Here is a 26654-nt window from a genome sequence, read left to right on the forward strand (position 1 = left end):
GAGGTGTAGACATTGACACAGATCATAGCCATTTCTTTTAGAAATTGAGTCATGTAAATCAATTACTATATAATAAGGAAAACAAAGGAGCTTAGAAATCACCTCAGCCAGGAAACATTTGATATTCTTGCTAAGCAGAGAGACGTAGCAGCATCAGTTTAGAATATAAACTCATTTGTAAAATCTTTTGGAGGTGGATTTTGAAAGAAAGCACTGCCCTTCCCAAGCAGCAAAAAACAATGGAAGGAAAGATCACTAGTTCAGATTAATTAGAGTAACCTGCCAGAATTAGGGTATATCTTGAGATTTGTGTTTTTTTTTTAATATAGTTGTATTACTTTAAAGTACATATAGTATTTCCTAATAAAGTGTAGGTTAAGCTTTCTGTTGGGGAACAATATTTTCACAGGGATTGCCAGAATTTGGAGGGACACTTTCCCATTGGTTTTGGTGACAAAAACCAGAATGAACTGATTTGTGCTTATGGTATAAGATTAAAGGACAATGTGTAGAATTTTTGACTAGAGAGACAGACAAAAAGAAAGAGACAGATAAAACAAAAGAGACAGACACAGAGGGGGAGAGAGGAGGAAGAGGAGAAGGAGGAAGAAGAGAGACAAAGAGAGGAGAGAAAGAAAGAGAGAAAGGGAGGTGGAGCGAAAGGAAGACGGAAAGAAAGAAGTAGAGACAAAAAGAAATATGGTAGTTGGGGTACCAACATAGCCATGCCTGTACCCATACCATTTGTTAGCACCCCAATTGTGACTGTTGTATCCATAAGGTATTTGTTAAAGTTGCATGGATAGACAGGTTCTTAAGCCAAAAGGATTGCACTATGTAGTTTCCAGGATCTGGGAAGCAAAAGACCATTTGATTAGAGTTGCAGTGTGACCAAGAGTATTTTTTATAACATGGATTTTTTGGTTTTACTTTATTGAAGGAACTCTATTTATACACATAAAGTAGTATAATTCATCATTCATTTTTCCTTTTACTAAGCCCTGACATTTATTTTAATTAAAATTTTTAAATTACTTTTTTAAATGAAGCTTTGCCCTCTCTCCCGCCCACATCTGCTGCCAAATGAGAATCAAGAAAAACACAAACAAGTATAGTCAAGCAAAACAAATTCCCACATAGAACATCAAAATATGTCAAAATCTATTCTCTGAATCCACACCTGTCTATCAAGGTGGGTAGCATGTTTTGTCATGAATCCTCTAGGATAGTGTTTGGTCATTGCACTGATGAGAGATCTCATGAGTTTAAAAGTTGATTAACTTTACAATATAACTTTACTATCTTGCTGTTATTGTATAAATTGTTTTCCTGATGCTGCTCGCTTCACTCTGCATCAGTTCATACAAGTCTTTCCAGGTTTTTCTGAAATCACCCTCTTCATCATTTCTTACAGCACAATAGTATTCTATTAGCCATTCCTTAATTGATTCCTCAATTCCTCAACTGATAGGCAATCTCTCAGTTTATAATTATCTGCCTTCAACAAGATGTTATAAAAGTTTCTGTACATATGGGGCTTTTTCTTCTTTTAAAAATTTTTTTTCAGGCTGACTTAAAGTCTATATGCAAAATTAAGTAGCTCTGAGTACAGTTCCACCAAAAGTACATCAATGTACCCTTTTCCCACAGTCCCTCCAGCATCTGTCATTTTCCTTTTTTGTCAGCTTCACCAATCTCATAGATCTAAGGCACAATCTTAGAGTTGTTTTAGACCAAGAAGCCAATTCTTCTTCTTTTTTTTTTAAGCCCTCATATTTTGTTTTAAGATCAGTTCTAAACAGAAAAGTGGCAAGGGTTAGTCAATTAGGATTAAGTGACTTGCCCAGGATCACACAGCTAAGAAGTGTCTGAAGTCACATTTGAATCCACGACCTCCTGGTTCCAAGCCTAGAGTTCTAACCACTAAGCAACCTAGTTACCCCAAGATTACTACTTAAAAGCTATTCTAGCATTCTCCAGTTGTGGTATGGATTGTAAATTAACACTTCATAACCTGTCTCCATTTTGCTAAGAGTTGGGGGCTTATTATAAAACATTAAACTCTTTGTTCAATTATAACTTTGTTATTTGTAATTGAACTCTTTGTTCTTATTGGAAAACAATTGTGCTTTATTCATTGGAGGCTAAAGCCCCCCCAAAAAATGACAGATTCCAACTGGAAAGGAAAGCTGGATTTGTAAAAGGACTAGGTTATGGCATCCTTTGATGCATATACCCAGCACTCTTCCATTCTGTTTTAGAATCACTATTAAGTATTGGCTCCAAGGCAGAATAACAGTGAAGGTTAGACAATTGGGGTTAAATGGCTTGCTCAGGTTCACACAGCTAGGATGTGTCTGAGGACAAATTTGAACCCAGGACCTCCCAACTCTCTATTCACTGAGCCACCTAGTTGCCCCTGGTAAATGCTTAATAACTGATTTTCCTGGGAAGAGAGAGGGAAAGTCCACATGACATGCTCTGAAGTTAAATCTTCATTGTTAACATTTTTTCCATCACTTTCTTAAGTCTAGACAATCAACAAAGCAATAAATCAAACCCTGATCTGTAGCATTGTCCAATTTCCAAGGTGTAAATGTTCACGCTGAAAATGTAACAATGAACCCTCTTGGTAGAAGCTGGCTCCAGCACATCTCCGCTGCCTAATGCATAATGATTGCTCCATGCTTTTACTAATCTAATGAAACTTTGTTTAACTCTGAACATGAAGCCAAGGTGAATTGTGGAGAACACAAAGGAGGTGATGGAGGATGAGGTACACAAGTCTGTACTAGGGCCCACAACACTCCCCCCTGCATTTGTGGAAGGCGCTTGTTGCAAAAATATCACCAAATAGTGGTCCTCTAGAATATGCTTTAAAAACTGGATGAGTGATTTATAATTAGATGCCATAAAAGCTTGAAAGCAGTTTGTAAGCTTAACACTCCTTTTTGTTTACATATCTAAGGGGTTTCTAAGCAAATGGTACAAAGATAAACTCCAGCCTAGCCTGGGTGAAATTGATCACAAATTCCAAGCCTTGAATTAATGAGGTTTCACTATCTATGCAAGTAGAAGGCACTGCATAAATAAAGCCTACCCTATTTTCAGTGGTAGAAAGGCACTGTTCTGTATTCTGTCCTCCTGCACATAGATTATTCTCATCTCGAAGCCAAAAAACTTGGTGACACTTCATATATAAGCATATTCAACTCTCCACCATGCATGTTCAGGTTATAGCCAAGGCAGATATTTCCACTCAAATATGAAAAAATATCTCTCTTCTGTATGTGCAAAGATAGGGGTGTGGAATGAGGCAGTTCAGTGGCACAGTGGCTAGAGCACTGGCACTGGAATCAGGAAAATTGATTTTTGTGAGTTCAAATCCACTACTTACTAGCTGCGGGGCCCTGGAGCAATCACTTAACGCTATTTGCCTCAGTTTCCTCATCTGAAAAATGAACTGGAGAAAGAAATGGCAAACCACTCCAGTATCTCTGCTAAGAGAACTCCAGATGGGGTCACCAACAGTTGGATAGGACTAAAAAACAACAACTGAACAACCACCACAAAAATAAAAAGGGTGGGGAACGCTGCATATACTGTTGAGTTTGATTGATATATTGGTTAGTTTTGCTGAACTGATTTTTCCTTATTTTTTATTCTTTGTTATAAAAGATGGTTTTCTGAATGGTGAAGGGAAGATATATATCAGGAAATGGCTCCTCTATTCTAAACTTCCCTAGTAATGTTGAATGCATCACCATCCTCCCAATCACCCAGGCTCACAACCTGTGACACTCTCACCTCTTCCTCCTCCTCCTCCTCCTTTTCCTCCTCTCTCTCTCTCTTTATCTCTCTCTCTCTCTCTGTCTTTTCTCCTCCCTCTTCCCCTCCCCACCTCTCTCTCTTTCAGAAAGAGTTTTGACTGTCTCTGAAACTAGGTCTCTCTACCTCACCCAGGGTTTGGGAAATGTAGTGGCCACTCATAGATCAAGTCCCAATAATGACTGGCACAAAAGCTTTGACCAACCACCCGGCTGATTCATCCTTTCTTAGGTAGACTAGTAGCCTCAAGAGGAGGGTGCTGGACCTAGTATTTAGTTCTGGTCACCCAATCTGTCTAGGCTCTACTGCAGCTTGGGACACCCTACCCCAAGTGATGCATCAGCCTCAGCCTCCTCAGGAGCACACAATTTCAAGTGTGTGAATTGGGATTGAGTCCTTACTCTCATCACCCTGCATATCCAGTTCATTGCCAAATTTTGATATCCACCCTCACATCTCTCCTATGTGTTCTCTTCTCTCTCTTCACACAACTACAATTTTAGTCAAAGCCCTCATCTCTCCCCTTGGATTATTGCAGCAGTCTCATCTCTCTTAAACAGCTTTTCCCCTTCAATCTATTTTCCACTCAAATGCCAAGGTGATTTCCTCCCTCCCTCCCTCCCTCCCTCCCTGCCTCTCTCTTGTCCTTCCCTCCTTCTTTCCTCCCTTCCTCCCTTCCTTCCTTCTCTCTCCTTTATCCTTCCCTCCTTCCTTCTTTTCTTCTCTCCTCCCTCCCTCCTCCTTTCTTCCTTCCTCCGTTCCTTCCTTCCCTCCTCCTTTCCATTCTTTCTTTTTTATTAAAAAAAAAAACACCTTTACCTTCTGTATAAGAAATGATACTAAATATCACTTCCAAGACTAGAAGAGCAAGGGCTAAGAACTGAGGTAAGTAAGTTGCCCAGAGTCATACAACTCAGAACCTAGATGATTTTCTAAAGGGTAAGTTTAACTGTATCATCTACCCTACTCAATTAGCTCCAATGGCTCTCTATTACCTCCAGAATCAAACAAAAAGCTGTTTATTGGACACTGAAAGCTCTTCACAACCTGGCACCTTCTTACTTTTCTAAGTCTTCTTTCATATTATTCCCCCTTTACAATGGCCTTGAATTTCTTCAAATATGTTGTTCCAACTTTCTATAGTTATCTTCCCACCTGTTAAGGCTTTGCTCCCCCACCTCTTCCACCTTATTTCTTTGACTTCCTTTAATACTCAAATCCTATCTTCTGCAGGAAGCCTTTCCCACTCCCCACCCTCACCCCCTTAGCTCCTAGTGCCCTTTCCTGTCAGATCACCTTCCCCTTATTCTGTATATATCTTGTATATAACTAGTGTAAATAACTTCTCATCTCCTTAGAATGGATGCTTCTTGAGGGGGAATGGCTTTTGTTTAGGATTAGATTTATTTTGAGGTTTTTTAGCTTTTCTCTGTATCTTTGTGCTTATCCCAGTGCCTGGTGTGTAATAAGTATCTAACAGAATGTTTGCTAAATGACTGATTTTAAAAACAAAAGCTATCCATAAAAAATATTTTAAGAGATATTTCACCTTCAGCTGTCTCCCCACAGCCTCTTCACCCAGCATCCCCTCCTCAAATCCTGCTTCCCCAGAAACACTGTTGATCAATGTTTTTCCCGGTGATTCCAGAATGGAAATTAGTTTATCTGGAAGAAGAGCACTTTTACAGCCCTTTCTCTTCTCTCACCTTCAACACTCCCTTTCCTAAATCCAAACCTCCCAAGGGAGCAAGAGGAGGCGAGAAGGGGGGAAAGGAAATGATTCTACCAGTGCCCCTACCCCCCACCCCCAGGAGGGCGGGCTGGGAAGAACAGAGGGCTCTGCTCTTCTCCCCCCCCCCCTTTTCTCTGCAGCACCCACGCTCCCTCCCTTCCTGCCAAAGCCTCTTGTTGTGACAGAGTGTAGGGAGAGAGGAGGGGGAAGGGGGAGAAGGAAGAGAGAGAGAGAGGGAGGACTCAGAGCTCAACCTCACAGAACCAGCCAGCCTCTGGACTGGGGCTACAGCTCCCTCTCCAGGACTGAGTAGACTGGAGGCAGAGGGGAGTGGTCCTGGAAGAAACCCCCGAAGCTGGAAAGGCAGCGGTTGGGTTGGTTGGTGGCTCCCTGCTGACTCTCTTCCTGCTTTGCCATTTCTTTTACCAGAAGCATGAAGATGAAACCGAAAAACACTTCCTATACATTTCTCTAATAATAGCGCCCCTCACTTGGAGCCAGAACACATGCCGTGATACAGCCATTCGTCTAGAAATAACTACGCATCTTCTGACACGCCGGCACACACAGCAGTGCGTAGACAGGAAACATCCCAAGCAGAGCTGCCCTTGCCTAAATAAAGTCAAAACTGCATGAATGAGCTAAGCATTTATGAAGCACTGACTGTGTACCAAACACCGTCCCAAGGGCTCGTGGTACAAACGGGAAGTTGAGCGATAGAGCTCACGTTCTAATGCGGGGAAACAAGGCATACAGAAGGTTTCAGCTGCAGATCAGATGGAAAGGTCCCCTGGTCCTTAGGGCACGAAAGCAAACAGATGGCGAAGCCTCTTCTTTCGTGCCATTGCTGCTGATAAAAATCAGATCAGTTTCTGATGTTGAAATATTTGACAATGGCAAGGGCTTTGCTGATAAGAACTTTCTCTTTGGAGTCCTCCAAAGCGGAGCCCATGCCAAGCTGCCTCTCTACAGGAGTTGCTGCCCAGGATGACAGCTAAGAGCGCTGGCCTGAAAGCATCACTATTCCCAAGGCTCCTGGGTTTCCTGTACTGGGCTGGCTCCATCAGGGTCTTAGTGAAGGTGGTAGTGGTTGTTTGCCTTGCCTGGGCCATGCTACCTGCCTCTCCCACGGGATGCCTGGCTGCTTCAGCTAGGCTGGCTTGCCTGCCCTGTGGGTGACAGTTGGTTGGCAGTTGGTGGGGATAGACGTTGGCAGCCATCGAACCCCAGTTCAGCCTCTTCCCAGGTGCTACTCTCTCCGCCATTAATGAGTCAGAGAATGCTACCATGTGGTGGGCAGACACAACATGAGTACTCTTATTACCTTAAGTCCAGTCTCATTAGCAAGCTGTCTGAAAGTACAAAGGAACACAGCACAAGCCCCAACAGTGGAATAACCAACCAAAGACATAACTAGGTTGGGGCGATCAGGTTTTTGCTCCAGGATGCTAAAATGTATAGGGTTCTGACAATGCTTGCTTGAACTCCTCCTGAAATGTAGAAACAACTGAACCAAACTCAGCAACTTAGTTGGCTAAGAATAGTTCATTCGACTAGGTAGCCCCTATAAAGGGTCCTTTCTACCCCCCAACATGGATACATCCCAGTCAATTCTCCTTCCCCCAGCCTTGAACTGCCCCAGATACCAAAATTGCTAGCTGGAGCTCTTTAGCCAGACATACTGCATGGGCTTCCCTGAAGCTAGCCACTGCCCACTGCTCAGAGCCTCCAAAAAACACTTCCTATATGCTTCTCTAATTATAGTGCCCTTCCCTCAGAGATACAACACATGCAACTGATACTTGCATAGAGAAATAATTCCACATTCCCTGACACACATGCACACACACATCACCACTCAGGCAGGAAGTACCCTAATCACGGCTGCTGATGCCTAAACAAAATCAACACTGAATGAATGAATAAGGCCTCTGGAACCTTGGGCATCTCTCCAAGGATCCAGGGCAGAAGGATCAAGGAAGCTATTAGCTATAATAAATAATCAATTCAACAAAATCTCAGCGCCTACTAGGTGGCAAGTGCTGTGCTAGATACTAAGAGTTACATACAAATACAAAACTGAGTCAGTCTTGCTTTCAAGGTGGTGGCTCAGTGGATAGAATGCCAGGCCTGGAGTCAGGAAAACTCTTCTTCATGAGTTCAAATCCAGCCCCAGACCCTTACTAGCTATGTGACGCTAAGCAAGTCACTTAACCCTTTTTACCTCAGTTTCCTCATCTCCAAAATGAACTGGGGAAGGAAATGACAATCCACTTCATTATCCCTGCCAAGAAAACCCCAAATGGGGACACAGAGTCAGACATGACTAAACTACTACTCTTAAGGAGGTTAGATTCTACTGGAAAATCAAGAATTCTATGATCATATGGGAAGAAATGGATAGAAGAGGGTAATAAGGCTCTCCTTCAAGGCTCCAGGGAATAAGGAAATTCCCTTTCTAGCACAGGGGAGAGAACCCTGTTATATAGAATAGAAGAGATGGATGAGATAGTCTCTCAAATACCATCTTGGCTTGCACATAATTTCAGCATCATCAAGGTGTAATCCAATTTTAACTCAGCCTCCACAATAAAAAACATAGTGTTGGTGCCTAAGATTGGAAAGTCTACCTGAAATAGGGGAAAGAGAGCTAGACTTGGAGTCAGAATAACCTTGGGTTTGAATCCTGTCTGTGACACTTAGCTATATGACTATCATTAAGACATTTGGAGTCTCTGAGCCTCAATTTCTTCATCTGCAAAATGGGCAAATAATACCTGTGATCTACCCCACAATGTTATTGTGAGACTAGGTAAAATTACATATACATATAGTGTATACACACATACACATATATATGCATTTATACATGTACACACATTTTAAAAATATATATATATACATATGTATATATAATTTTATAAGCCTCTGGGTACTTTTAAAATAGCAGCTATTATTACTCAAAAGGACATTCTCTATGGATATAGAATATTACATATACTGTCAAACTCCATCAATGTGCCAGTTGGTTTTACAGAATTGCCTTTTCCCCCTTCTTTCTATTTTATTCTGTTATAAGGATAAGAGTAGGGGAAACATGGAAGAATATATTCAGAATGAAGGTGATATAAGAACAAAAGCTATCAAAATATATATATACATATATATATCTTTAAATTTTTAAAAAGATTGTCTCTCTTCTCTCCTCTGCTAGAAGGGAAATAAATAACGATGCTCCCAGCATGAGCTGCAGATGACCGTTCCCAATTCAGAGTTAACCCTCTCCTTTCCCAATTCAGGCAGCCACTAAATCAGCAAGCTCCCTTTTCCCACACCTCATCCCTTTGTGTGGGCCATTAAGAAACATTCCATCTTCCTCTGATGTGCCTGCAAAAAGCCTGGCTCCAGATACACAGAGAATTTGTTGATTTGAAAACATTTTTTTTAATTAACAGGCACATGGTGACACAGGCTGTTTTGCTCAGGGTTGATGTGCCGCCTAAGCCAGAATCTGCCCAACTCATTTCCCCTCTTCCCTTTCCCCCTTCCCCTTCTTCCCAGGCTTGTCCTGCTACCCAAATCTTTCTGGCAGGGAGAGTCCGTTCCCTCGGGCATCTGTTATTCTGCAAAGCTTGTCATGCCAACTGAACAGCTTCCCCGGGTTCTGATGTCTCTTCTAGTTTTGCTTTTTTTTTTTTTTCTTTTGGTGGCAAAGGAAAAGGGGTTGTATATTTTTTTCCTCTGCTGAGAAGAGGTGAATCCGTTTATTCCTTTCCTTCTGGAGCACTTCCCAGGAGGACAGTGATACTGTTTTGCATCTGCTCACAGGAAATAAAGAAAAGCACTGAACAAGGCAAAGAATTTGGACTTGGGCTCCCTTGATGAGGATGATTTAATTCTCTATCACTCCACCTGCTGGGAGAGCACCATTAATATTTAGTGCTATTACAAGAGGTCACCTCATGCAGTCCCCTGCCTCTAAACAGGGCTGTTACTCTCCCAACTCCCCCTCAGTTTAGACATGAGGGAGCAAAGAGATCTATTCAAAGTACTGAGGGAAAGCAATTAATTCCACACTCCATTAATCACCTGTTCCCATATCCCAACATGGAGGTGGTTGAAAAGTCCTGCCCCAAATCTAAGTTTAAGTACTCCAAACCCTTTCTCTTTTTTTTAAATAAGCATTTTTTAAAAAGTAATCTATCCCTCCCATCATCCCCACAACTGAGTAAATAAAAAACTAAACAAGCCCCCAAAACAAAGCTTTTAATACATAGCTGCATAATCAAGCAAAATAAATTCTTTTTAATCATGTCTGAATATGTATGTCCCTTTCTGTGTTTTAAGTTCATCCCCTCTCTGCTAGGAAGTAAGTAGTATGTTTCATCTTCATTCTTTTGGATCTATGATCTGTCACTACATCTAGTGATCAGTTCAAAGATTTTCCCAGTTTCCTCTGAAATTATTCTTTTCATTATTTCTTCCTTCCAATCATTGTGTATGTTCCTAAGACCCTCAAAGTCGATTGTCTTAGAATATTGCTATTATGGTATAAATTGTTCTCTTGCTTCTGTTCACTTCATTCTGCAAGTTCATGCAAGTCTTCCCAAATTTCTTCAAACCATTCCCTTCATCATTCTTACTGCACAATACTATTTAATCACAGACATAAACCATAATTTGTTCAATCATTCCCCAAATGAGGGGCATCCCCTCAGTTTCCAATTCTTTGCTACCACAGCAGAGCAACCAGATTCTCTCCCCCGCCTCAGTGTTCTCTTTGGGGCATAAACCTAGTAGTGGTATAGCTAGGTTAAAGGCTACAAACAGTTTAGTAACTTTCTGGGCAATGTCCCAAATTCAAGTACTACAATATTAATCAAGGCCTTACATTGTCAGTGCAATTAGTGTGGCAGTGTTTAGAAGGCAAGGACTATCCAATAGAATTCTCATTATATAATATCTTCATAATCCACTCTATAGACACTCTGGCTTGGCAAACTCAGACATATGCATCCATTCATTCAGCATTCAACAAGCATATCCTTAGCACCTACTATGTGTTGGGTGCTGGAGATATAAAGATCAAACAGCCCTCATCCTTAAAGATTTTACATTCTGTTGCAGAGGCTGACATTCTACTGAATACATATTTCAATCTATATCCTATCTGTGTTCCTAAGCAAAGTAATGCATCATTACATGAGGATAAAAGCAAGCTAGGTGCACAGTGGATAGACTGTTGGGACTCAAGTAAAAAGAACTCATTTTCCTGGGTTCAAATCTGGCCTCAGACACTTACTAGCTGTATGATACTGGGCAAGTTACTTAACCCTGATTGCCTAGCCCTTGCCCTTCTGTCTTAAGAGTTGTTACTAAGATAGAAAGTAAAAGTTAAAAACAAAAACAAAAACAACTATAATGAGACTACTTATCCAAATGCTCTCAGGTCAGCTGGGGAGAAAATATTTACTCATGGGGGAAAAAAAACAGGGGTGAGGATACATCCAAGTACTCTCTTAGATACTCCTGTTTGCCTCAGTTTCTTCATCTAAAAGATTAGCTGGACAAAGAAACCAATCCAGTATCTGTATCAAGAAAACCCCAGATGGGGTCATGAAGAATTGGGCTTAACTGAAATGACTAAACAACAACAAATGAGGGTAATATCGTGCCAATACTATATTTGGGACAGCATATGAAATTACTATGTATATATATAATTAATTAATTAATTAGTTTATGAGTTTTCCATGATCATGGAATTATAAAATATTATCTCTACTCTCAAAAAACTTACAATCCAGTGGGATAACAAAACTGACTTGCAGTAAACAATTTAAGAAAAATTGGCTCTTCACTGCAGATGAGAAGATTAATACAGCACAAGTTCATAGAAGGAAGAGGCTACCACGGGCTGAGACAGAATGGACATACTTCATGGATTTATTTGGGCCTTGAAGGAGGCACACAAGACCAGAGTAGAGAACATTTCATTAGGAGAGAACCTCATGAGCAAGTTCAATCATGTTCACTGCACGAGGAGACATTATCACCTCTCAAAGGCATCTCTAGGGGCTTGGGGGGAAGAGAATTGGGGTTGGAGGGCAAGAACTGTGACTTCATAAATACGAGCACCAAAGTGACACCTAATATATAGAGATGACTTAAAGGCAGGTGTTCCTGACTCTCCAGATGGCCCTCTAACCAGTATTCCATGCTGCCTCTAGGCTCTGTATTCACCTCTAAACTAATTGTCCACTTGTGTCCACTCCTGGCTAAGGACAGGGACACAAGGACAGACCAGCCCTAAAGGAACTGAAAAACAGTGAGTCAGGCTGATGTTACCATTGTCATGCTCTTCTGTAGGGTAGAATGTCTCTATATAAGCATATATATATATATATATTCACACATATACAAGTCTTAAAGATTATCAATGATTACCTAAGCCTCAATGTTGTTGAGTTGTTTGTCATGTCTAACTCTTTGTTACCTCACTTGGGATTTTCTTGGCAGAGATACTGGAGCAGTTTAGCCATTTCCTTCTCTAGCTCATTTTACAGATGAGGAAACTGAGACAGACAGTATTAGATGACTTGTTCAGAGTGGCACAGCTAGTAAGTATTTGAGGCCAAATTTGAACTCAGGAAGATGAGTCGTCCTGGCTCCAAGCCTCCTAGCTGCCCCCTAGCCTGAGGGCCCAAATAAATTAGGCAATACCTGAGAGAAATCAAGCTCTGAGCAAATACAGATTTTTATGCCATTATAGCCTCTCTAATTTTTCCGTCAGCCATCCTTTCTTTGGGATTCTAGTGCTCACTAGGACACTGGGGAGGAGGGTAAAGCTAGGAGAGCTGTTGCAAGCTGGAAACCTGAAATCCTAAATCCCTCTGCAGGTGGCAAGGGTCTACCAGTCCACCTGATCAAACCTTAGCTGCCTCACTACTGTACCGGGGTCTGCCTGTAATGCTGTGACAGTTAAGGCCCACCCCCTGCTTTGAAAAGTAGGAGCTTTGAAGTGGTCTGCAGAGGGGTCCCTCAGTGAGTGACACTTTAGGATAATGCTGCCTTCTGGGGTTGCCCTTGGCAACCAAGCTGAATTGAAGTACTGACAGCCTGTATGAAGAGAGACCAGGGAAGGAGGAGTGGGAAGGGCATGGGTACCACAGATCTCAAGGAAGCACATCAGTTCCACATGTCAGCCATCTTCCATCTCATCTTCTGTCAGCTTGCCCCTGGCCTGTCAGCAGCCACCTGTGCCCGTTACACACTTCTTCCACCTGCTCCAGCTTGTATTCCCATCTACAGAATGGAAAGAGATACCCTCTGAAAGAAATAAATATGGGGTGGGGGTCGTCAGTAGCCTGTCCTGTCTGCTGCCTCAACAGTCTGGGATCCTCTGTCCAGTGGACTGCCCAGCCTGCTCGGAGTCAGGATGGCTATCTCACCTAGCTAAGCTTGCATTGCAGGTAATACTTCTTTGGCACTTTCCTCAAGTTCCTTCATTTTATTAAGGCCTTTCGTTTTTATTTCTCCATCATCTTCATATATATACATTGTGTGTATATATAAATATAAATAAAAATAATGTAAAATATAACATTAAAAAGTAAAAATAAATATAAATAATATATTATATTATATTAAAATTATATATATATACACATAAACACACACCTTACCACCATTACCAATGAGTCTTTTCTCATGAAAAATAAAGAAAAACAGATAAACAAAATCAGCTGATACAAGGACCACATCTGACAGCATATGCCAGGTTTCACACCACAGTCTCCCACGTCTCCAGGAAAATCAGAGTGGGACATTTCCTCATTTCTTTCCCAGAGTCAAACATGGTCATTATCATTACAGCATGTTTTGGTTTCATAACTGTGGATGATACATGCTGACTGTATGACTTTGGGCAAGTGGCTTTGGCTGCTCTAGAGAAATCCCCAACTGTCATTTCAGAGAAGGTGCCAAGGTGCAGAGAGCATCTCCTTAGCCACAGAGCTCCAGATACTAATCCCCCCCTTTCCCCTTCCTTTCTGTATGTGTAGGTATGGGGACTGGATCTGTGATTTCATTGGTCACAGGCAACTTGGGAAATATGCATGAACCATCACTATTTCCTGTTTCCCCAGGCTACAGCCCACGATTCAATTAAATTCTATTTAATGTAATTCAACAAACATTTATTAAAAGTCTACAATGAGCAGGGCACTGGGATAGAAACTTGGGACATGAATATAGAAATGACATAGCCCTTGCCAGTTTCAAGGAGCCCACAGGATAATGGGGTGGGGAGAGGCTATAGCCAAAGTGTATTTTATTTTACAGGTTCTGTTTAAATCATTCTGCCTCAGTCTACCCAGGTTGCTCTGAATGCCTCCTGCTTGCTATTTCTCCTGGTACACCAGTCCTCCATTATATTTATAGACCACAATCGGTTCAGCCAGCCTCCAATCAATATTACAAGTCGAAAGAAAGCCAAGAAACCTGAATTCTCAATCCCACATGCAGCTGAGGAGGAGCCCCCGCAGGCCCACCTGATCCCCCTTTGTCACCTCCCACACACACACTCCTTTCCAGTTATTTGCCACTACAAAAAGCGCTGCAATGGAGATTCAGGTATAGAATGGATCTTGCTTTACACATTCCCCCCCGCCCCAGCCCTGTGCTTTCTTGGACAGCCCCAGCAACCCCAAATGTTCTCCAGGCCAGCAGAACCCCATCCTCCCCCTTTCTGCACTGAATCCCTGGGCCTGCTGTGCTCATTACTGGAGCAAGCCAGCTCTGCTTCGGCTGCCATCCATGCCCAGTGGTTTTAACAATCGCCCGTGCATCCCACAGGCAACAGGCACTTACACATGCACACAGAAGAAATCTAATTGTTTCCTGGTGTGTGGATTAGATGGTTCTTTCCTTTGATGGAGAAGAAAGAGAGACTGCAGGAGAAAGGGCTGGGAGGGGAATGGGGGACCAAGGACAGAAGGAAAGAACTCCCCACACACACACACCCCCTCCTCAAGTCTGTTCCAGGAGCTCTGGGGAGTCAGAGTTTCCTGGAGAATTGTGGAAAGGGTGCATATTTGTATTTTGTAATAAGGTAGGGATTCTTTTCTTTTTTGTGTTTTATGGACCCCTTTGGTGAGCTGGTGAAAGCTATGGACTCCTCGGAATACTATTTTTAAATTCAAAGGATTTAAAGTACATAGAATTACAAAGGAAACCAATTATATTGAAATTCTGTTGTTTAGTCATTTTTCAATTGTATTTGATTCTTTGTGACCCCATTTGGCAAAGATACCAGAATGGTTTGCCATTTCCTTTTCCAGTTCATTTTACAGATGAGGAATGGCAGCAAACAGGGTTAAATGATTTGCCCAGATTCACACAGCTGGTAAGGATCTGAGGCCAGATTTGAACTCAGGAAGATGAGTCTTCCTAACTCTGGGCTTGACACTATTCACTGCACCACTAGCTACCCACACACTGAAATACTGTACGATGATCAAAATATTTTAAAACCAAATTCATAGATCCCATCTCAAGAATTCCTTTGCTAAGGTAACTCCTCCCATGTTCTCTTCTCACCACTTTCCTCCCTAAGGTCAATGGTACCCATAACTTGTATCCAGGCCAAACCTAGAAAGACTGATCAAGTAACTTATCATTCATTCAACAACTGAGGAGCGAATAGAGCATCAGACCCAGAATCAGGAGGACCTGGGTTCAAATCTAGTCTCAGACACGTCTTAGCTGTGTGACCTTGGGCAAGTCACTTAACCTTGATTGTCTAGCTCTTCCCTTTCTGCACTAGAACTAGACAGAAAGTAAAGGTTTAAATAAAAACTACACTGAGATTCCTTGTCCAAATGCTCTAGAAAAAGGTCAGCTGGGAAGAAAACATTCATTCATGGGGGAAAAAAGCAGGGGTGAGGATATGTCCAAATACTCTTTAACATACTCCTATGGTGACTCTGAGAGAAATGCTTGAAAATGAGGGGCACAATGCCGTTGGGTCTGAGCCTGTTCCAGGGATGCCTCTCTTCATCCGTGCCCAGAAAGAAATTCTTTGGCTAGCTATGCTTCCCACCCCACCAGCAGGGCAGCACAGGTCTATGAGCACCTCAAGCAAATGGCCATACAGCCAAAGTGGCAGATCAACAGGAGTTTGTAGAGTCCTGGGAGGTAGGATCATATCTGTTTTCCTGACTAAGGAGAATCACTTCCCCTATTAGGCTGTGCCAACTGAAGGCAATATTTCACTTCATCTCTGCTCTTTACACATGTGTGCACACTCATACACGCTCACACACACAAATTTCCAGATGGCTTCTTTTCATTCATTTTTTTAAACTCACCTACTGTGTGTGGTAAATTGTACTAAGTACAGAAATGTAATTAGGATGGGACTATTGAGGCTTTTCCCTAGAACCCACCAAATTGAGAGGACAAGCGACAATACTTAGGGCATGGGGAAAGCATCTAGGGCTTACAGGAAGACAGTTGTAGAAGGAATAGGGCCTGTGACCCTGCCTTTCCACCCATAACAGTAACTATTCACCCAACCCTTGAGGGTGGAATAGGGAAAAGAATGGAGCATCTTTTTACTCTTTAAACCTCTTTTCCAAAAGATGTACTAGGTAGAAGTTTGGGGAAATGGAAGAAAAAAATTGGGCATTGAGGGCATTAATCTTGAGAAGCTTAGAATTGAGTTGGGGGGATAGTACATTGAAATATATATATATGAAGCAGTTTTTTTAAAAGCATATCTAATAACTCATCATGCACAGGCTCAAGGGCCTGGGTTGCTCTATTCTCTCCTTTTCTAGTACGGGTACCCCTTAGTTCTGCTAAGTGATTAGCTTAGTTCATGGTTCAAGTTTAGGGTCTCCCCAAAGGAGTAGAGTAGTATTCTATATATAATATGAATCAAGTATGGGACAGCTATTTATTGTGTGACTATAAAAGAAATGCTGGATCTCACAAGCTTGAATTAACAAAGACTTGAAACAAGTGGCAGTAATAACAACTATGTTCTCTTGGAAGGCTGATAATTTAAACACTCAGACATGACAGAACTTGTAGGACTCTGATGAATAGGCAGGTGATCTGTTCAAGCAATTCCCTTCATAACCTGACCCCAACCTACCTCTCTAGTCTTTTATACCTTAATTCTTTTCATGTACTCTGTGATCCAGTGACAATGATCTTTTTACAATGTTTAACCCTTACCTTTCATTTTAGAATCAATATTGAATATTGGTTCCAAGGCAAAAGAGCAATAAGGGCTAGACAATGGGGGTTAAGTGACTTACCCAGGGTCACACATACAGGAAGTATCTGAGGCCAGATTTGAACCTGTCTCTGGACCTGGCTCTCAGTCCACTGAGTCACCTAGCTACCCCCAACACTGGTTTCCTGCTGTTTTTTTTTACAAGGTGTTCTATCTCTCATCTCTGGCCATCATTACTGACTGTCCCCCATACCTGGAATGCTTTCCTTCATTTCTGCCTTGTGGCTTCAGATAAAATCTCACCTTTCAGGGGGCAGCTGTGTGGCTCAGTGGATTGAGAGCCAGACCCAGAGATGGGAGGTCCTGGTTTCAAATTTGACCTTAGACACTTCCTAGCTGGTGTGACCCTGGGCAAGTCACTTAACCCCCATGGCCTAGCCCTTACCACTCTTCTGCCTTAGAACCAATACACTATATAGATTCTAAAACAGAAGGTAAGGGTTTAAAAATAAAATAAAATCTTACCTTTCATAAGAAGCTTTCCCCATTTATCCCTAGTGCCTTCCCTCCGGGATAACCTCCAAATTATTCTGAACATATCTTACTTGTAAATGGTTGTTTGTATATTGTCTCCACCATTAAATATGAGCTCCTTGAGAATAGGAACAGTTTTTTTCCTTTTCTTTGTATTCCCAGCAGTTAGCACAGAGCATTGTACACAAAAAGCATTTAATAAATGTTTTTCAGCTGACTAGGCAAAATGGAAGAGGTGAGCCTTGAGTGAGGCTTTGAAAGATGGCAAGACTTTAATGGGCAGGTAGGTGGCACAGCGGACAGAGCACCAGGCCTAGAGTCAGGAAGACTTGAGTTCAAACCTGGCCTTAAACATTTACTAGCTATGTGATACTAGGAAAGCCAATACACCTTATTTTGCCTCAGTTTCCTCATTTGTAAAATGAACTGGAGTAGGAAATACAAATCACTCCAGTATCTTTGCCAAGAAAACCCCAAATGGGGCCATAAAGAGTCAAACACAACAACAATGATTTTAATAAGCAAACAGTAAGTTTGCCCCTTTCCAAGTGAGGAGAACAGCATGGACAAGGGCTTGGGGTTAGGAATAAATATGGCCAGTATGGAGCACAATGAAGAGGCCTGTCTGATTATAGGGGAAGTTTATTATATTAGAGAGAATGACTAGACATAAGGTTAAATAAATAGAATGGAGACAGACTGTGGAACACCAGGCTAAAGAACTCAGATCTTACCAAGCTCCAGTTTACAGATCCAGGCCTCTCTCTTCTGCTTTCTGGTCAACTGTACCCCATTCTGCCCTATCCTCTTGCCTCCTGTACCACTTGGTAACTCCCCTTCCTATGCTGTCATATACTGTTGGAGAGAACAGGCACTGTCTTGCTTACTTGCCTTTCTATATATTTTTTTCACAGTGTCTGGTATATAGTAAATGCTTAATTACCAATTTATCTTATTTATTTATCTTTCTAGCTTTCACTACATATCTTTCTATCTCTCTCTACTTACCTATCTCTATCTCTCTGATTCATCAATCTTTCTCTAACTACTTATGCATCTATTTCTCTATATTTCTTTACTTTTCTACCTCTCTATCTCTATCCATCTCTCTCTCCCTCTCTCTGTCTCTGTCTCTTTCTGTTTCTTTCTCTGTCTGTCTCTCTCTCTGTCTGTCTTCCATGACCACCATGTCTCATTTTGTCAGGGTCTCAGTTCTTTTTGCCTACAGTGAATCCTCCTTGAAGAGTGGGAGAAGACAAGTGGCCAGAGCTTCAGAGGGACCCTGGATGGTAAGTTAGTTCACATCACCCTCTCTGCCAACTATGCACAGACTGTAAACATTTTTCTTTCTGCCATTCACTCACCACCAACACACATGTGCAGGTGTGCATTCATGCACAGAGCTCTCACAAACACACAGACATCATGAAGTACTGATCTACTCAACCCAGACCAGGTAGACATGAAAGTCATGTCTACCTTTCTACATTCCTAATCTTACAACCTTCTCACCCCAGCAAAATGTTCCAGACCCTTGTTGTCCATTGCCTGAAGCCTCAACATGCCCTTCATCCGTTTAAATTGGAAGGAACAGATTCCCTCTATTGTACCTGTGTGCAGAAATATAATGTTGGTAATGGGCAAAAGCAGCTGGGCAGAGAGGGATACTGGACCTGATCCTCACACCCATCATAAATGTTGGACCCACCACATGTGAGCTGATTAGCACCAGCAAGAATTTGTCAAAAATGCGATGTTCTACATAGTGAATCCCTCTCCCCCACCTCTGATGGATGTCCCAGGGGTTCTGTACAACACCCAACTGAGGGCATCTTTAATGCCTCTCAGCCCATGCTCAGAAATCCCTAGTTACTTTTCTGGCCTTGCACTAGGGAAGGTAAGAATTTCAGGATTTGCTACAGCCTCTGTCCTCATGAAGCTCCCATTGAGTAGACAAAAATATACAATACCATGATGCTATCACTAGAGAGAGGAAGTATGATATGGGGGAGAGAACGTTAGTAATACCTAGATTCCAATCTTGCCTCTGAAACATATTGGTTGTGCAATACAGGGCAACTTGTTTAATTTCTTGGTGCCACAAGACAAGTCTCTGAGATTCTGAGGCTGTGGAGCAGGGGTGGATCCGCTTCAGTAGACAAGATGGATGGGAGTTCCCTACACCAGTGAAATTTTAGGTCTAACCCAAAACAAAAAGAAAAAGAAAGCTGCAAAACAATGTAATATGATGTCTAAAGTGGAAGGACATGTGGTCCAAAGGAGATTAGGGCAGGCTTCATGGAAAAGGAAGCATTTGAAGGAACCCCCAGTAGCTTTCACACTGTCACCATATAGACTAAGAGAAGAGAGAAGACCTTTAGACACAGAAGTATAAGGGGGTGTGTGCATGGGAATCAGAATGGTAGACTTGGTGATGGAAGGCACCTTACAGATCATCTAGTCTAATTCTGTATAGATGAGGAATTGGGGCTCAGTTAGCATCTCTTACCTAGTTGGTAAGATGGTACACTGGACAGAACCCTGGACCTAGAGTAAGGAAGACCTGAATTTGAATCTAGCCTCAGACACTAGTTATGTGACCCTGGGAAAACCACTTTGCCTCAGTTTCCTCTACTATAAAATAAGGATAATAATGTCTGTGAGGGGAAAATGAGATATTCATAAAGTGCTTAACACAGTACCTGACACATAGGTGTTATATAAATGCTTATTCTCTTCCCTTTCCTACCAAGGTTCAATGATTTGCCCAAGGTCACACAGGTAAGGAGCAGAGTTGAGATTCGAACTCAATCAATAAATATTTATTAAACTCAGCATTTCTAGCTTCAAGTCCAGCACTCTTTCCTAAGCTTATATACTGCCTGGGGAGCTATGTGCTTCCCTCACAACTTTGGAAGTTTGCACCTCAGCCCAAGTCAGGAGTTGAACTCCTTCCTCCCTGTTGATGGTACCCTGCATGACACACAGACTCCCTCTGCTGCCCATCAGCTCTGTGGACCCAGAATCCCTGAACTTCTAGACCTCATTAGAACTGGACACATTCATCTTGGGATCACCATCATCACTTGATCAGTTGACAAACATTGATAAAGGATCTACTGTGTTCCAGGCACTGTGCTAAGTACAGGGGATACAAAGACACAAAAACAAAAAATAGTTCCTCTCCTCCAAGGACTTACCTTTAGCTGGTTAAAAAGCATGTTTCCATATTTATTCTATTTAGAACACGGTACTTACTATATGTTACAGGGCATCCAAAGGAATAGAAGATGTAACATCTGCCTTCAGAGAGCTTACAATCTAGTTGGAGACATGAACAAAAAAATTTTATGCAAAATACCATTGACTTCCTTTTTTTTTTTAAACCCTTACCTTCCATCTTAGAAACCCTACTGTGTATTGGTTAAAGGGCAGAAGATCAGTAAGGGCCAGGCAATGGGGGTTAAGTGACTTGCCCAGGGTCACACAGCTAGGAAGTATTTGAGATCAGATTTGAACCCAGGACTTCTCATTTCTGGGCCTGGCTCTCATTCCACTGAGCCACCCAGCTGCCACCCAATTGACTTCCTTTAGATGAAAGTAATGGATAGAATCATGAACATATTGGCTATGTGACCATCAGCAAATCCCTTACCTTTTCAGTGCCTCTAAGCAACTCTCTAAGATTATAGCTTGCAGAGAAGGTGCCAACCTGCATTTTTGGAAAGGGTTTCCTCACCTGATGATTTCCCAAACCAATGAAATGATGGTTCTAGTGCCTATCACCTATCAACATATGCAAAATAATGCGATACAGTCTAAATACCTAAGTGTGGAGGGAATACAAAATAAAGAAGTGATGAGATTCAGCTAGAGATAATAATAAGGATTGGGGAAGATTAATTTTGAACAAAGTCTTAGAGCTGGCAAAGGACAGGAATAAACTTGAGAGGAAGTAGGGAGGGCATTTCAGGTAGAATAAATGCCCAGAGCTAAGGTACAGAGGTGCAGCATCTCAGTTGGCTGTTGTTCCGTGCTCTCCTCATGGGAAATCTCAGCAGCTGTGATCTCATTGGACTCATCATTCTGCTCAGATGAATTCTGATGGCAGGGAAACAGCAGGCGTTAGAAGAAATTACACCTGGAAGTCCCTTAGTATGGCTGTATTTCTATGGTGCTGTCTTCTATGCTCTGAATCCTTAGGACACGCATAGTCTTGGCATTCTGTTTATCCAGAGTGTTTTTATTCTCATTAATTAGAAAGTCTTAAGCTGGCAGAAACATTTAAAGGTCACTTGGTCCCTCCCTCTGTATCCAGAAAGGACAACAGCAATAGGAGGTGAGGATGCTCTCCTAGTCTTAAAGGCCTCTCCAGAGTCTCCATGGTTCCCATTTGTTACCCAATCCAGCCTTGCTGCTCCTCTACTCTAAACCAGTTTCTTCTTAGGCTATGCCCAGTCTCTAAATCCTTGGTTCATCAAGGAACCAATTTGCTTTCCCTCACTGTCCCTCCCTCTTCTTCACCCCTCAATTCTAGGAGTTTCCATTTCTCCAATAAACAAGTGGATTATTTGCCTCCTCCTTGATTCATCCAGTAAGCTCCCTGGCCCTGTAAGGATCACTGTTCAGAAGCTCTAAGTTCCTCTTTGCCTCTCATCAGCTCTGCCTGAATAAGTACCTATTGCCCTTCCCCCTGCCAGCCAGCCGAGGCCCTGATGGTTATTTAAACATGATGCTCAGCCACAGACGGCAGGGCTGTCCTAAGGGACCCACAAGGACCAACACGCCAGATTTATAATAACTGCAGACAAAAATCCAAGTGAGAACCCAAGGAAAGATTATGGATTTTTCAGCCCTGTCTTCTTCCTCCTCTCCAACCTTGGGGATATGTTAATGGAGCCATTCCTTAACCCTGCAGTTGATGGTGTGGCAGACGGGCTGGGCAGAGGGCCGAATCCCATTTAGGCCAAGCTGCAGCCTTCCTCATGTAACTCAGGGTTTGTATCTTTTCATTTAGGCACTGAACTTCAGCCATGCTGAGGAGCGCCAAACGCCTGTCTGAGAGCCCACACATTCTCCCTCAGGGCACACATTGATGCCTGCCTGTCTGCCTGCCAGGCACAAAGGGAGAGAATGATGGTGGGAGGGGATGGAGCAACTCTACAAATCACCTCGAGTCCAAATTATTCCCAAGGCGACAGAGGTTAAATATAAATGAAGGATGAATTGCCATAACCAATCCTGGCTTGGAAAATAGATGATAAAACATGATTCACTCTTTTCAGTACAGGGGTGGGAAATAGAAGCATGGAATAGGGCACGTGCCATCAGAGGTGGATGCTTCCTTGGTCAGTTTTTGCTTATTCATTCTCCTTCGTGTCAAGGAAGGTTCATTGTGGATAGGGACAACAAGAAATAACCTGGGAAAAAGGCATCAGTAAAAACTTTAGAAAAGGAAAAAATACCTATGTAAATATGTCAAATATTCTATACCATCTGAAAAGTGAAAACACCCACATTTGTCAAATTTCCTTCTATGGAAGTTTTAGAGATTCAATTATTTACAATTCCAGTTGTAGCCTTGGAGAGGCTTTTTTGCTTGGAGAATTTTGCTTCCTTTTTACTGTTTCTTTGATTCTTTCTCTAAGCTGCTACAGATTCAGAATGAAGTTAGAAGGAGCAGATTTCAGTCAGAAATGGGACTGCCTCAAGGTTGCACTAACCTCTGTGTAACAGAGAGGACAGGGATAAAAGGGACATGGGCAGGGTTTAACAGTCTTTCTCTCCTTGGACCTTCCAGGGTCCAGATATAATCAGTGTTTACTATAGCAACAGGCACCAATCAGAGCCAAGAAAGAAGATACCAAGTCATAAGTCCTCTCCAGCCCCCAATGAAAAGAGCACTGACTTTGAAGTCCAAAGACTTGGATTCAAATCCCATCTCTGGGGGACTACTGGGGGGCAGCTGGGTGGCTCAATAGATTGAGAGCCAAGCCTAGAGATGGGAGGTCCTGGGTTCAAATCTGAATTCAGATACTTCTTAGCCAGGTGACCCTGGGCAAGTCACTTAACCCCCATTGCCTAGCCCTTACGCCTTGGAACCAATATATAGTATTGATTCTAAGATGGAAGGTAAGGGTTTAAAAAAAAAACAAGCCCATCTCTTATACTTAATGCCTATGTGACCTTGGGGAAGTCATATTGTATCCTTGGGCTTCAGTTTCCTCATATATAAAATGAAAGGTTTTAACTAGATAGCTTCTAAGGTCCCTTTACAGCCCCTGAATCCTGATTACAAATCTTGCCAACTATTGGTAAGTTATGAAAAGTTCTTTCTTCATTCCTGGGTAAGGAAGCAAATGTCCTCCTTTTTTGTGTATTATGTACATGCTTGAGATCATAGGGAAATGGATCTAGAGTTTTAAGTGATGTCTTAGGAGCATCATTTTTCACAGATGAAGAAACTGAGGAAGAGAGAAATTAAGTGATTTTCCCCAAGCAAGCAGAAGATCAAGGAGAGAAAAAAAGTCATGATAAGGAGAGTTAATGGTGACTATCTTTACACAGGTCATGGAAAGTTGGCCCATTTTCCTTTTCATTTTAATTCTATACATTTTTTTTGTTTCTAAAATTCATTAAAAATTTTTTGAATTCAAAAATATCTACCTCCCTCTAGGCCCTCCCCCACCCTTTGAGAAGGCAAGCAATATGACATTCATTATTTCAGTTCTTTTTTAGTTGTGTCCAATTCTTCTTATCTCCATTTAAGGTTTTCTTGGCGAAGATGTTGAAGTGGTTTACCATTTTCTCCTCCTCTGGCTCCTTCTCCTCTTCCTCCTTTTTTTTTTAAACTTTTACTTTATGACTTAGTAATAACTCTAAGACAGAAGGGCAAGAGCCAGGCAAACAGGGTTAGGTGACTTGCCCAGGGTTACACCACACTCAGTAGCACTCCTACTTTAACAAGGCTTTCACTGAAGCCTGTGCCATTTTTTGTGTTGCTACAGATGTGTAAGGAGAGAATCCATATTGTCGCACAGAATGTTGAATGCACCCTGATGCTGAGCATCTCCTTAAGCAGTGAAGTTAGAGTGAGAGCTCCTGGGAAAGAGATACTCATGTCATTTGATATTCTCTTCAGGAAGAGAAAGAGAAAGACTTTGGAAGCAACAAACATGGAGGGAAAGACAACTCCTCCCCGTGTTCCTGATTTTTAATTTACTTCCCTGGAAACATTTCCCATGGGAGAGATCAGGTTGAGCTCAGACCTTATCTTATTCCCAGCAAAGACTTTATTTACCCTTTCATATTCTCTGGTGCATTTTGATCTACATAACTTCTCTAATTTTGTTTTGTTTGTCTAAATGTAATACTCCCAATCTGCTATTTGTGACAATCTTTTTTTTTTTTAACCCTTATATTCCACTTTAGAATCAATACTGTCTATTGGTTCCAAGGCAAAAGAGGGGTAAGAACTAGAAAATGAGGATTAAGTGATTTGTCCAGGGTCACTTAGCTAGGAAGTATCTGTGGCTAGATTTGAAACCTCCCGTCTCTAGACTTGGTTCTCAGTCCACCTAACTTCCCCCAACAGTTTTTTTATGTACATAAACCAGCATTTGGGGTGAAAGGGCTAAGCTGGCAAGTGAAAATAAAGGCTAATGACCAGAAAAATGGTTTTTGTTCTGAACCAAAATGATGTCTACTGTAAACTAGCAATATTGGGGAGAGGAGATAGAGGAGATACATACAATTCTAGACCAATACCCCTCTTGAAGATAGGCAAGAAAAGGAGCAATCATGCATCCAAACCCTTCTCTAGTTTCACTCAATGCAGAAAAACCACATTCTTCCTTGGAGAGGGGTAGGCAAATTCCAGAGATCTCTATCTATGCCACCCACTTGTGAGCCACATTTAGATAGCCCACGTAGACATCTATATATTATATCAGCATACATATTTATGCTGTTGACATGTGCACTCATTATGGTGCCCTTGGATCCATCCAGACAATCCTTACATCCCAAATTTGCCACTTCATAGAAGTTAGTTTCTCCCCATAAGGATAATACTATTTTTCTCTCCACTGTTATCTTTCTTTAATCAACAAGTTTTCACCAAACACCCATGTCCATAGCGAGATGCTCATTCCATTCAAGGCCAGCCCAATACCGCTCTCTTCTGATTTATCTGGAGGGAACCTGAGCCTGAGAAAGAAAAAAAGCTATTTAGGCTCAAAAGGAAAAAAATGTCACACCTGCATAATTTAAGTAAGATTGGGGCTGATGGTTTTTGAGGGTTCTGTAGAGCTCTCTCACACTTCATTGGGAGATTCACTTATTCCTGGATTTTTCCAAGGATTTCCCATCTTCATTCCTTCCTGACAAAGAATATAAAAAGAGGCAATCAGCATACTGGGCACTGGCTGGCTGGGGAATGAGAGGAAACTTTGGTTTAAGTCCTGCTTCTGGTGTTTAAAAACCATGTGAGCATGAGCAGGTCAGAGTTTTTAACATCTCAGAGCTACAACAACCTCATCTGTAAAATGGCGATAACGATATTACTGACCTCACAGAGTTATGGTGAGAAGAAGGTGAGATAATGTCTGGAAAATGCAATCGAAATGTTAGTTATTATTATATAAGTGCATGGCAAAATTGATCTCAGATGCTGATTGGCCTCATCCATATATAGAGGGGCCAGGAATGTGGCTGGGTAGGCAGTCAGCAGAGACCTTGGCCCTTCTGCTCCGGGTATCTCTCAGTAGTTTCCTCCACTCACACATCTACACAGGAAAACAAATGACTCTTAGGTTTGAAAAACTTGTGAAGGCCAAACCCCAGAATTGCGCAGTCAATCTTAAGCAAATAACAATGGCCTGGTTTATAGCCTAGCCTTCAGAGAATAAAAATCTTGAAAGCATATTGAATGACAGGGCAGCTAGGTGGCTCAGTGGATAGAGCAATAGACCTGGAGTCTGGGAGAATCAGGGTTCAGATCTCACCTCAGGCACTTCCTAGTTGTGTGACCCTTGACAAGTCACTTAACCCCTTTTGCCTCACTCTTACTCTTCAGTCTTAAAGTTGTTACCAGGACAGAAAGTAAGGGTTCTTTAAAAAAAAATGGTATATTGAACATTCATCATAGGACAGAGTGAGATCTATAGCCAAGGAGCCCAAATCCTAGAATAGGAAAGAGAAATACAAAGAAAAGACCTCTAACAAGAGCTTGCACTGAGTTCTAAAGAACTTGGCACCTAAGGCTGAGTCTTTTGCTGGGGAGATAAAGGGCCTGAGCAGCCAAGAAAATGAGGG

This window comes from Gracilinanus agilis, chromosome 2 (assembly GCF_016433145.1).
Source record: "Gracilinanus agilis isolate LMUSP501 chromosome 2, AgileGrace, whole genome shotgun sequence".
NCBI classification, from domain to species: domain Eukaryota; kingdom Metazoa; phylum Chordata; class Mammalia; order Didelphimorphia; family Didelphidae; genus Gracilinanus; species Gracilinanus agilis.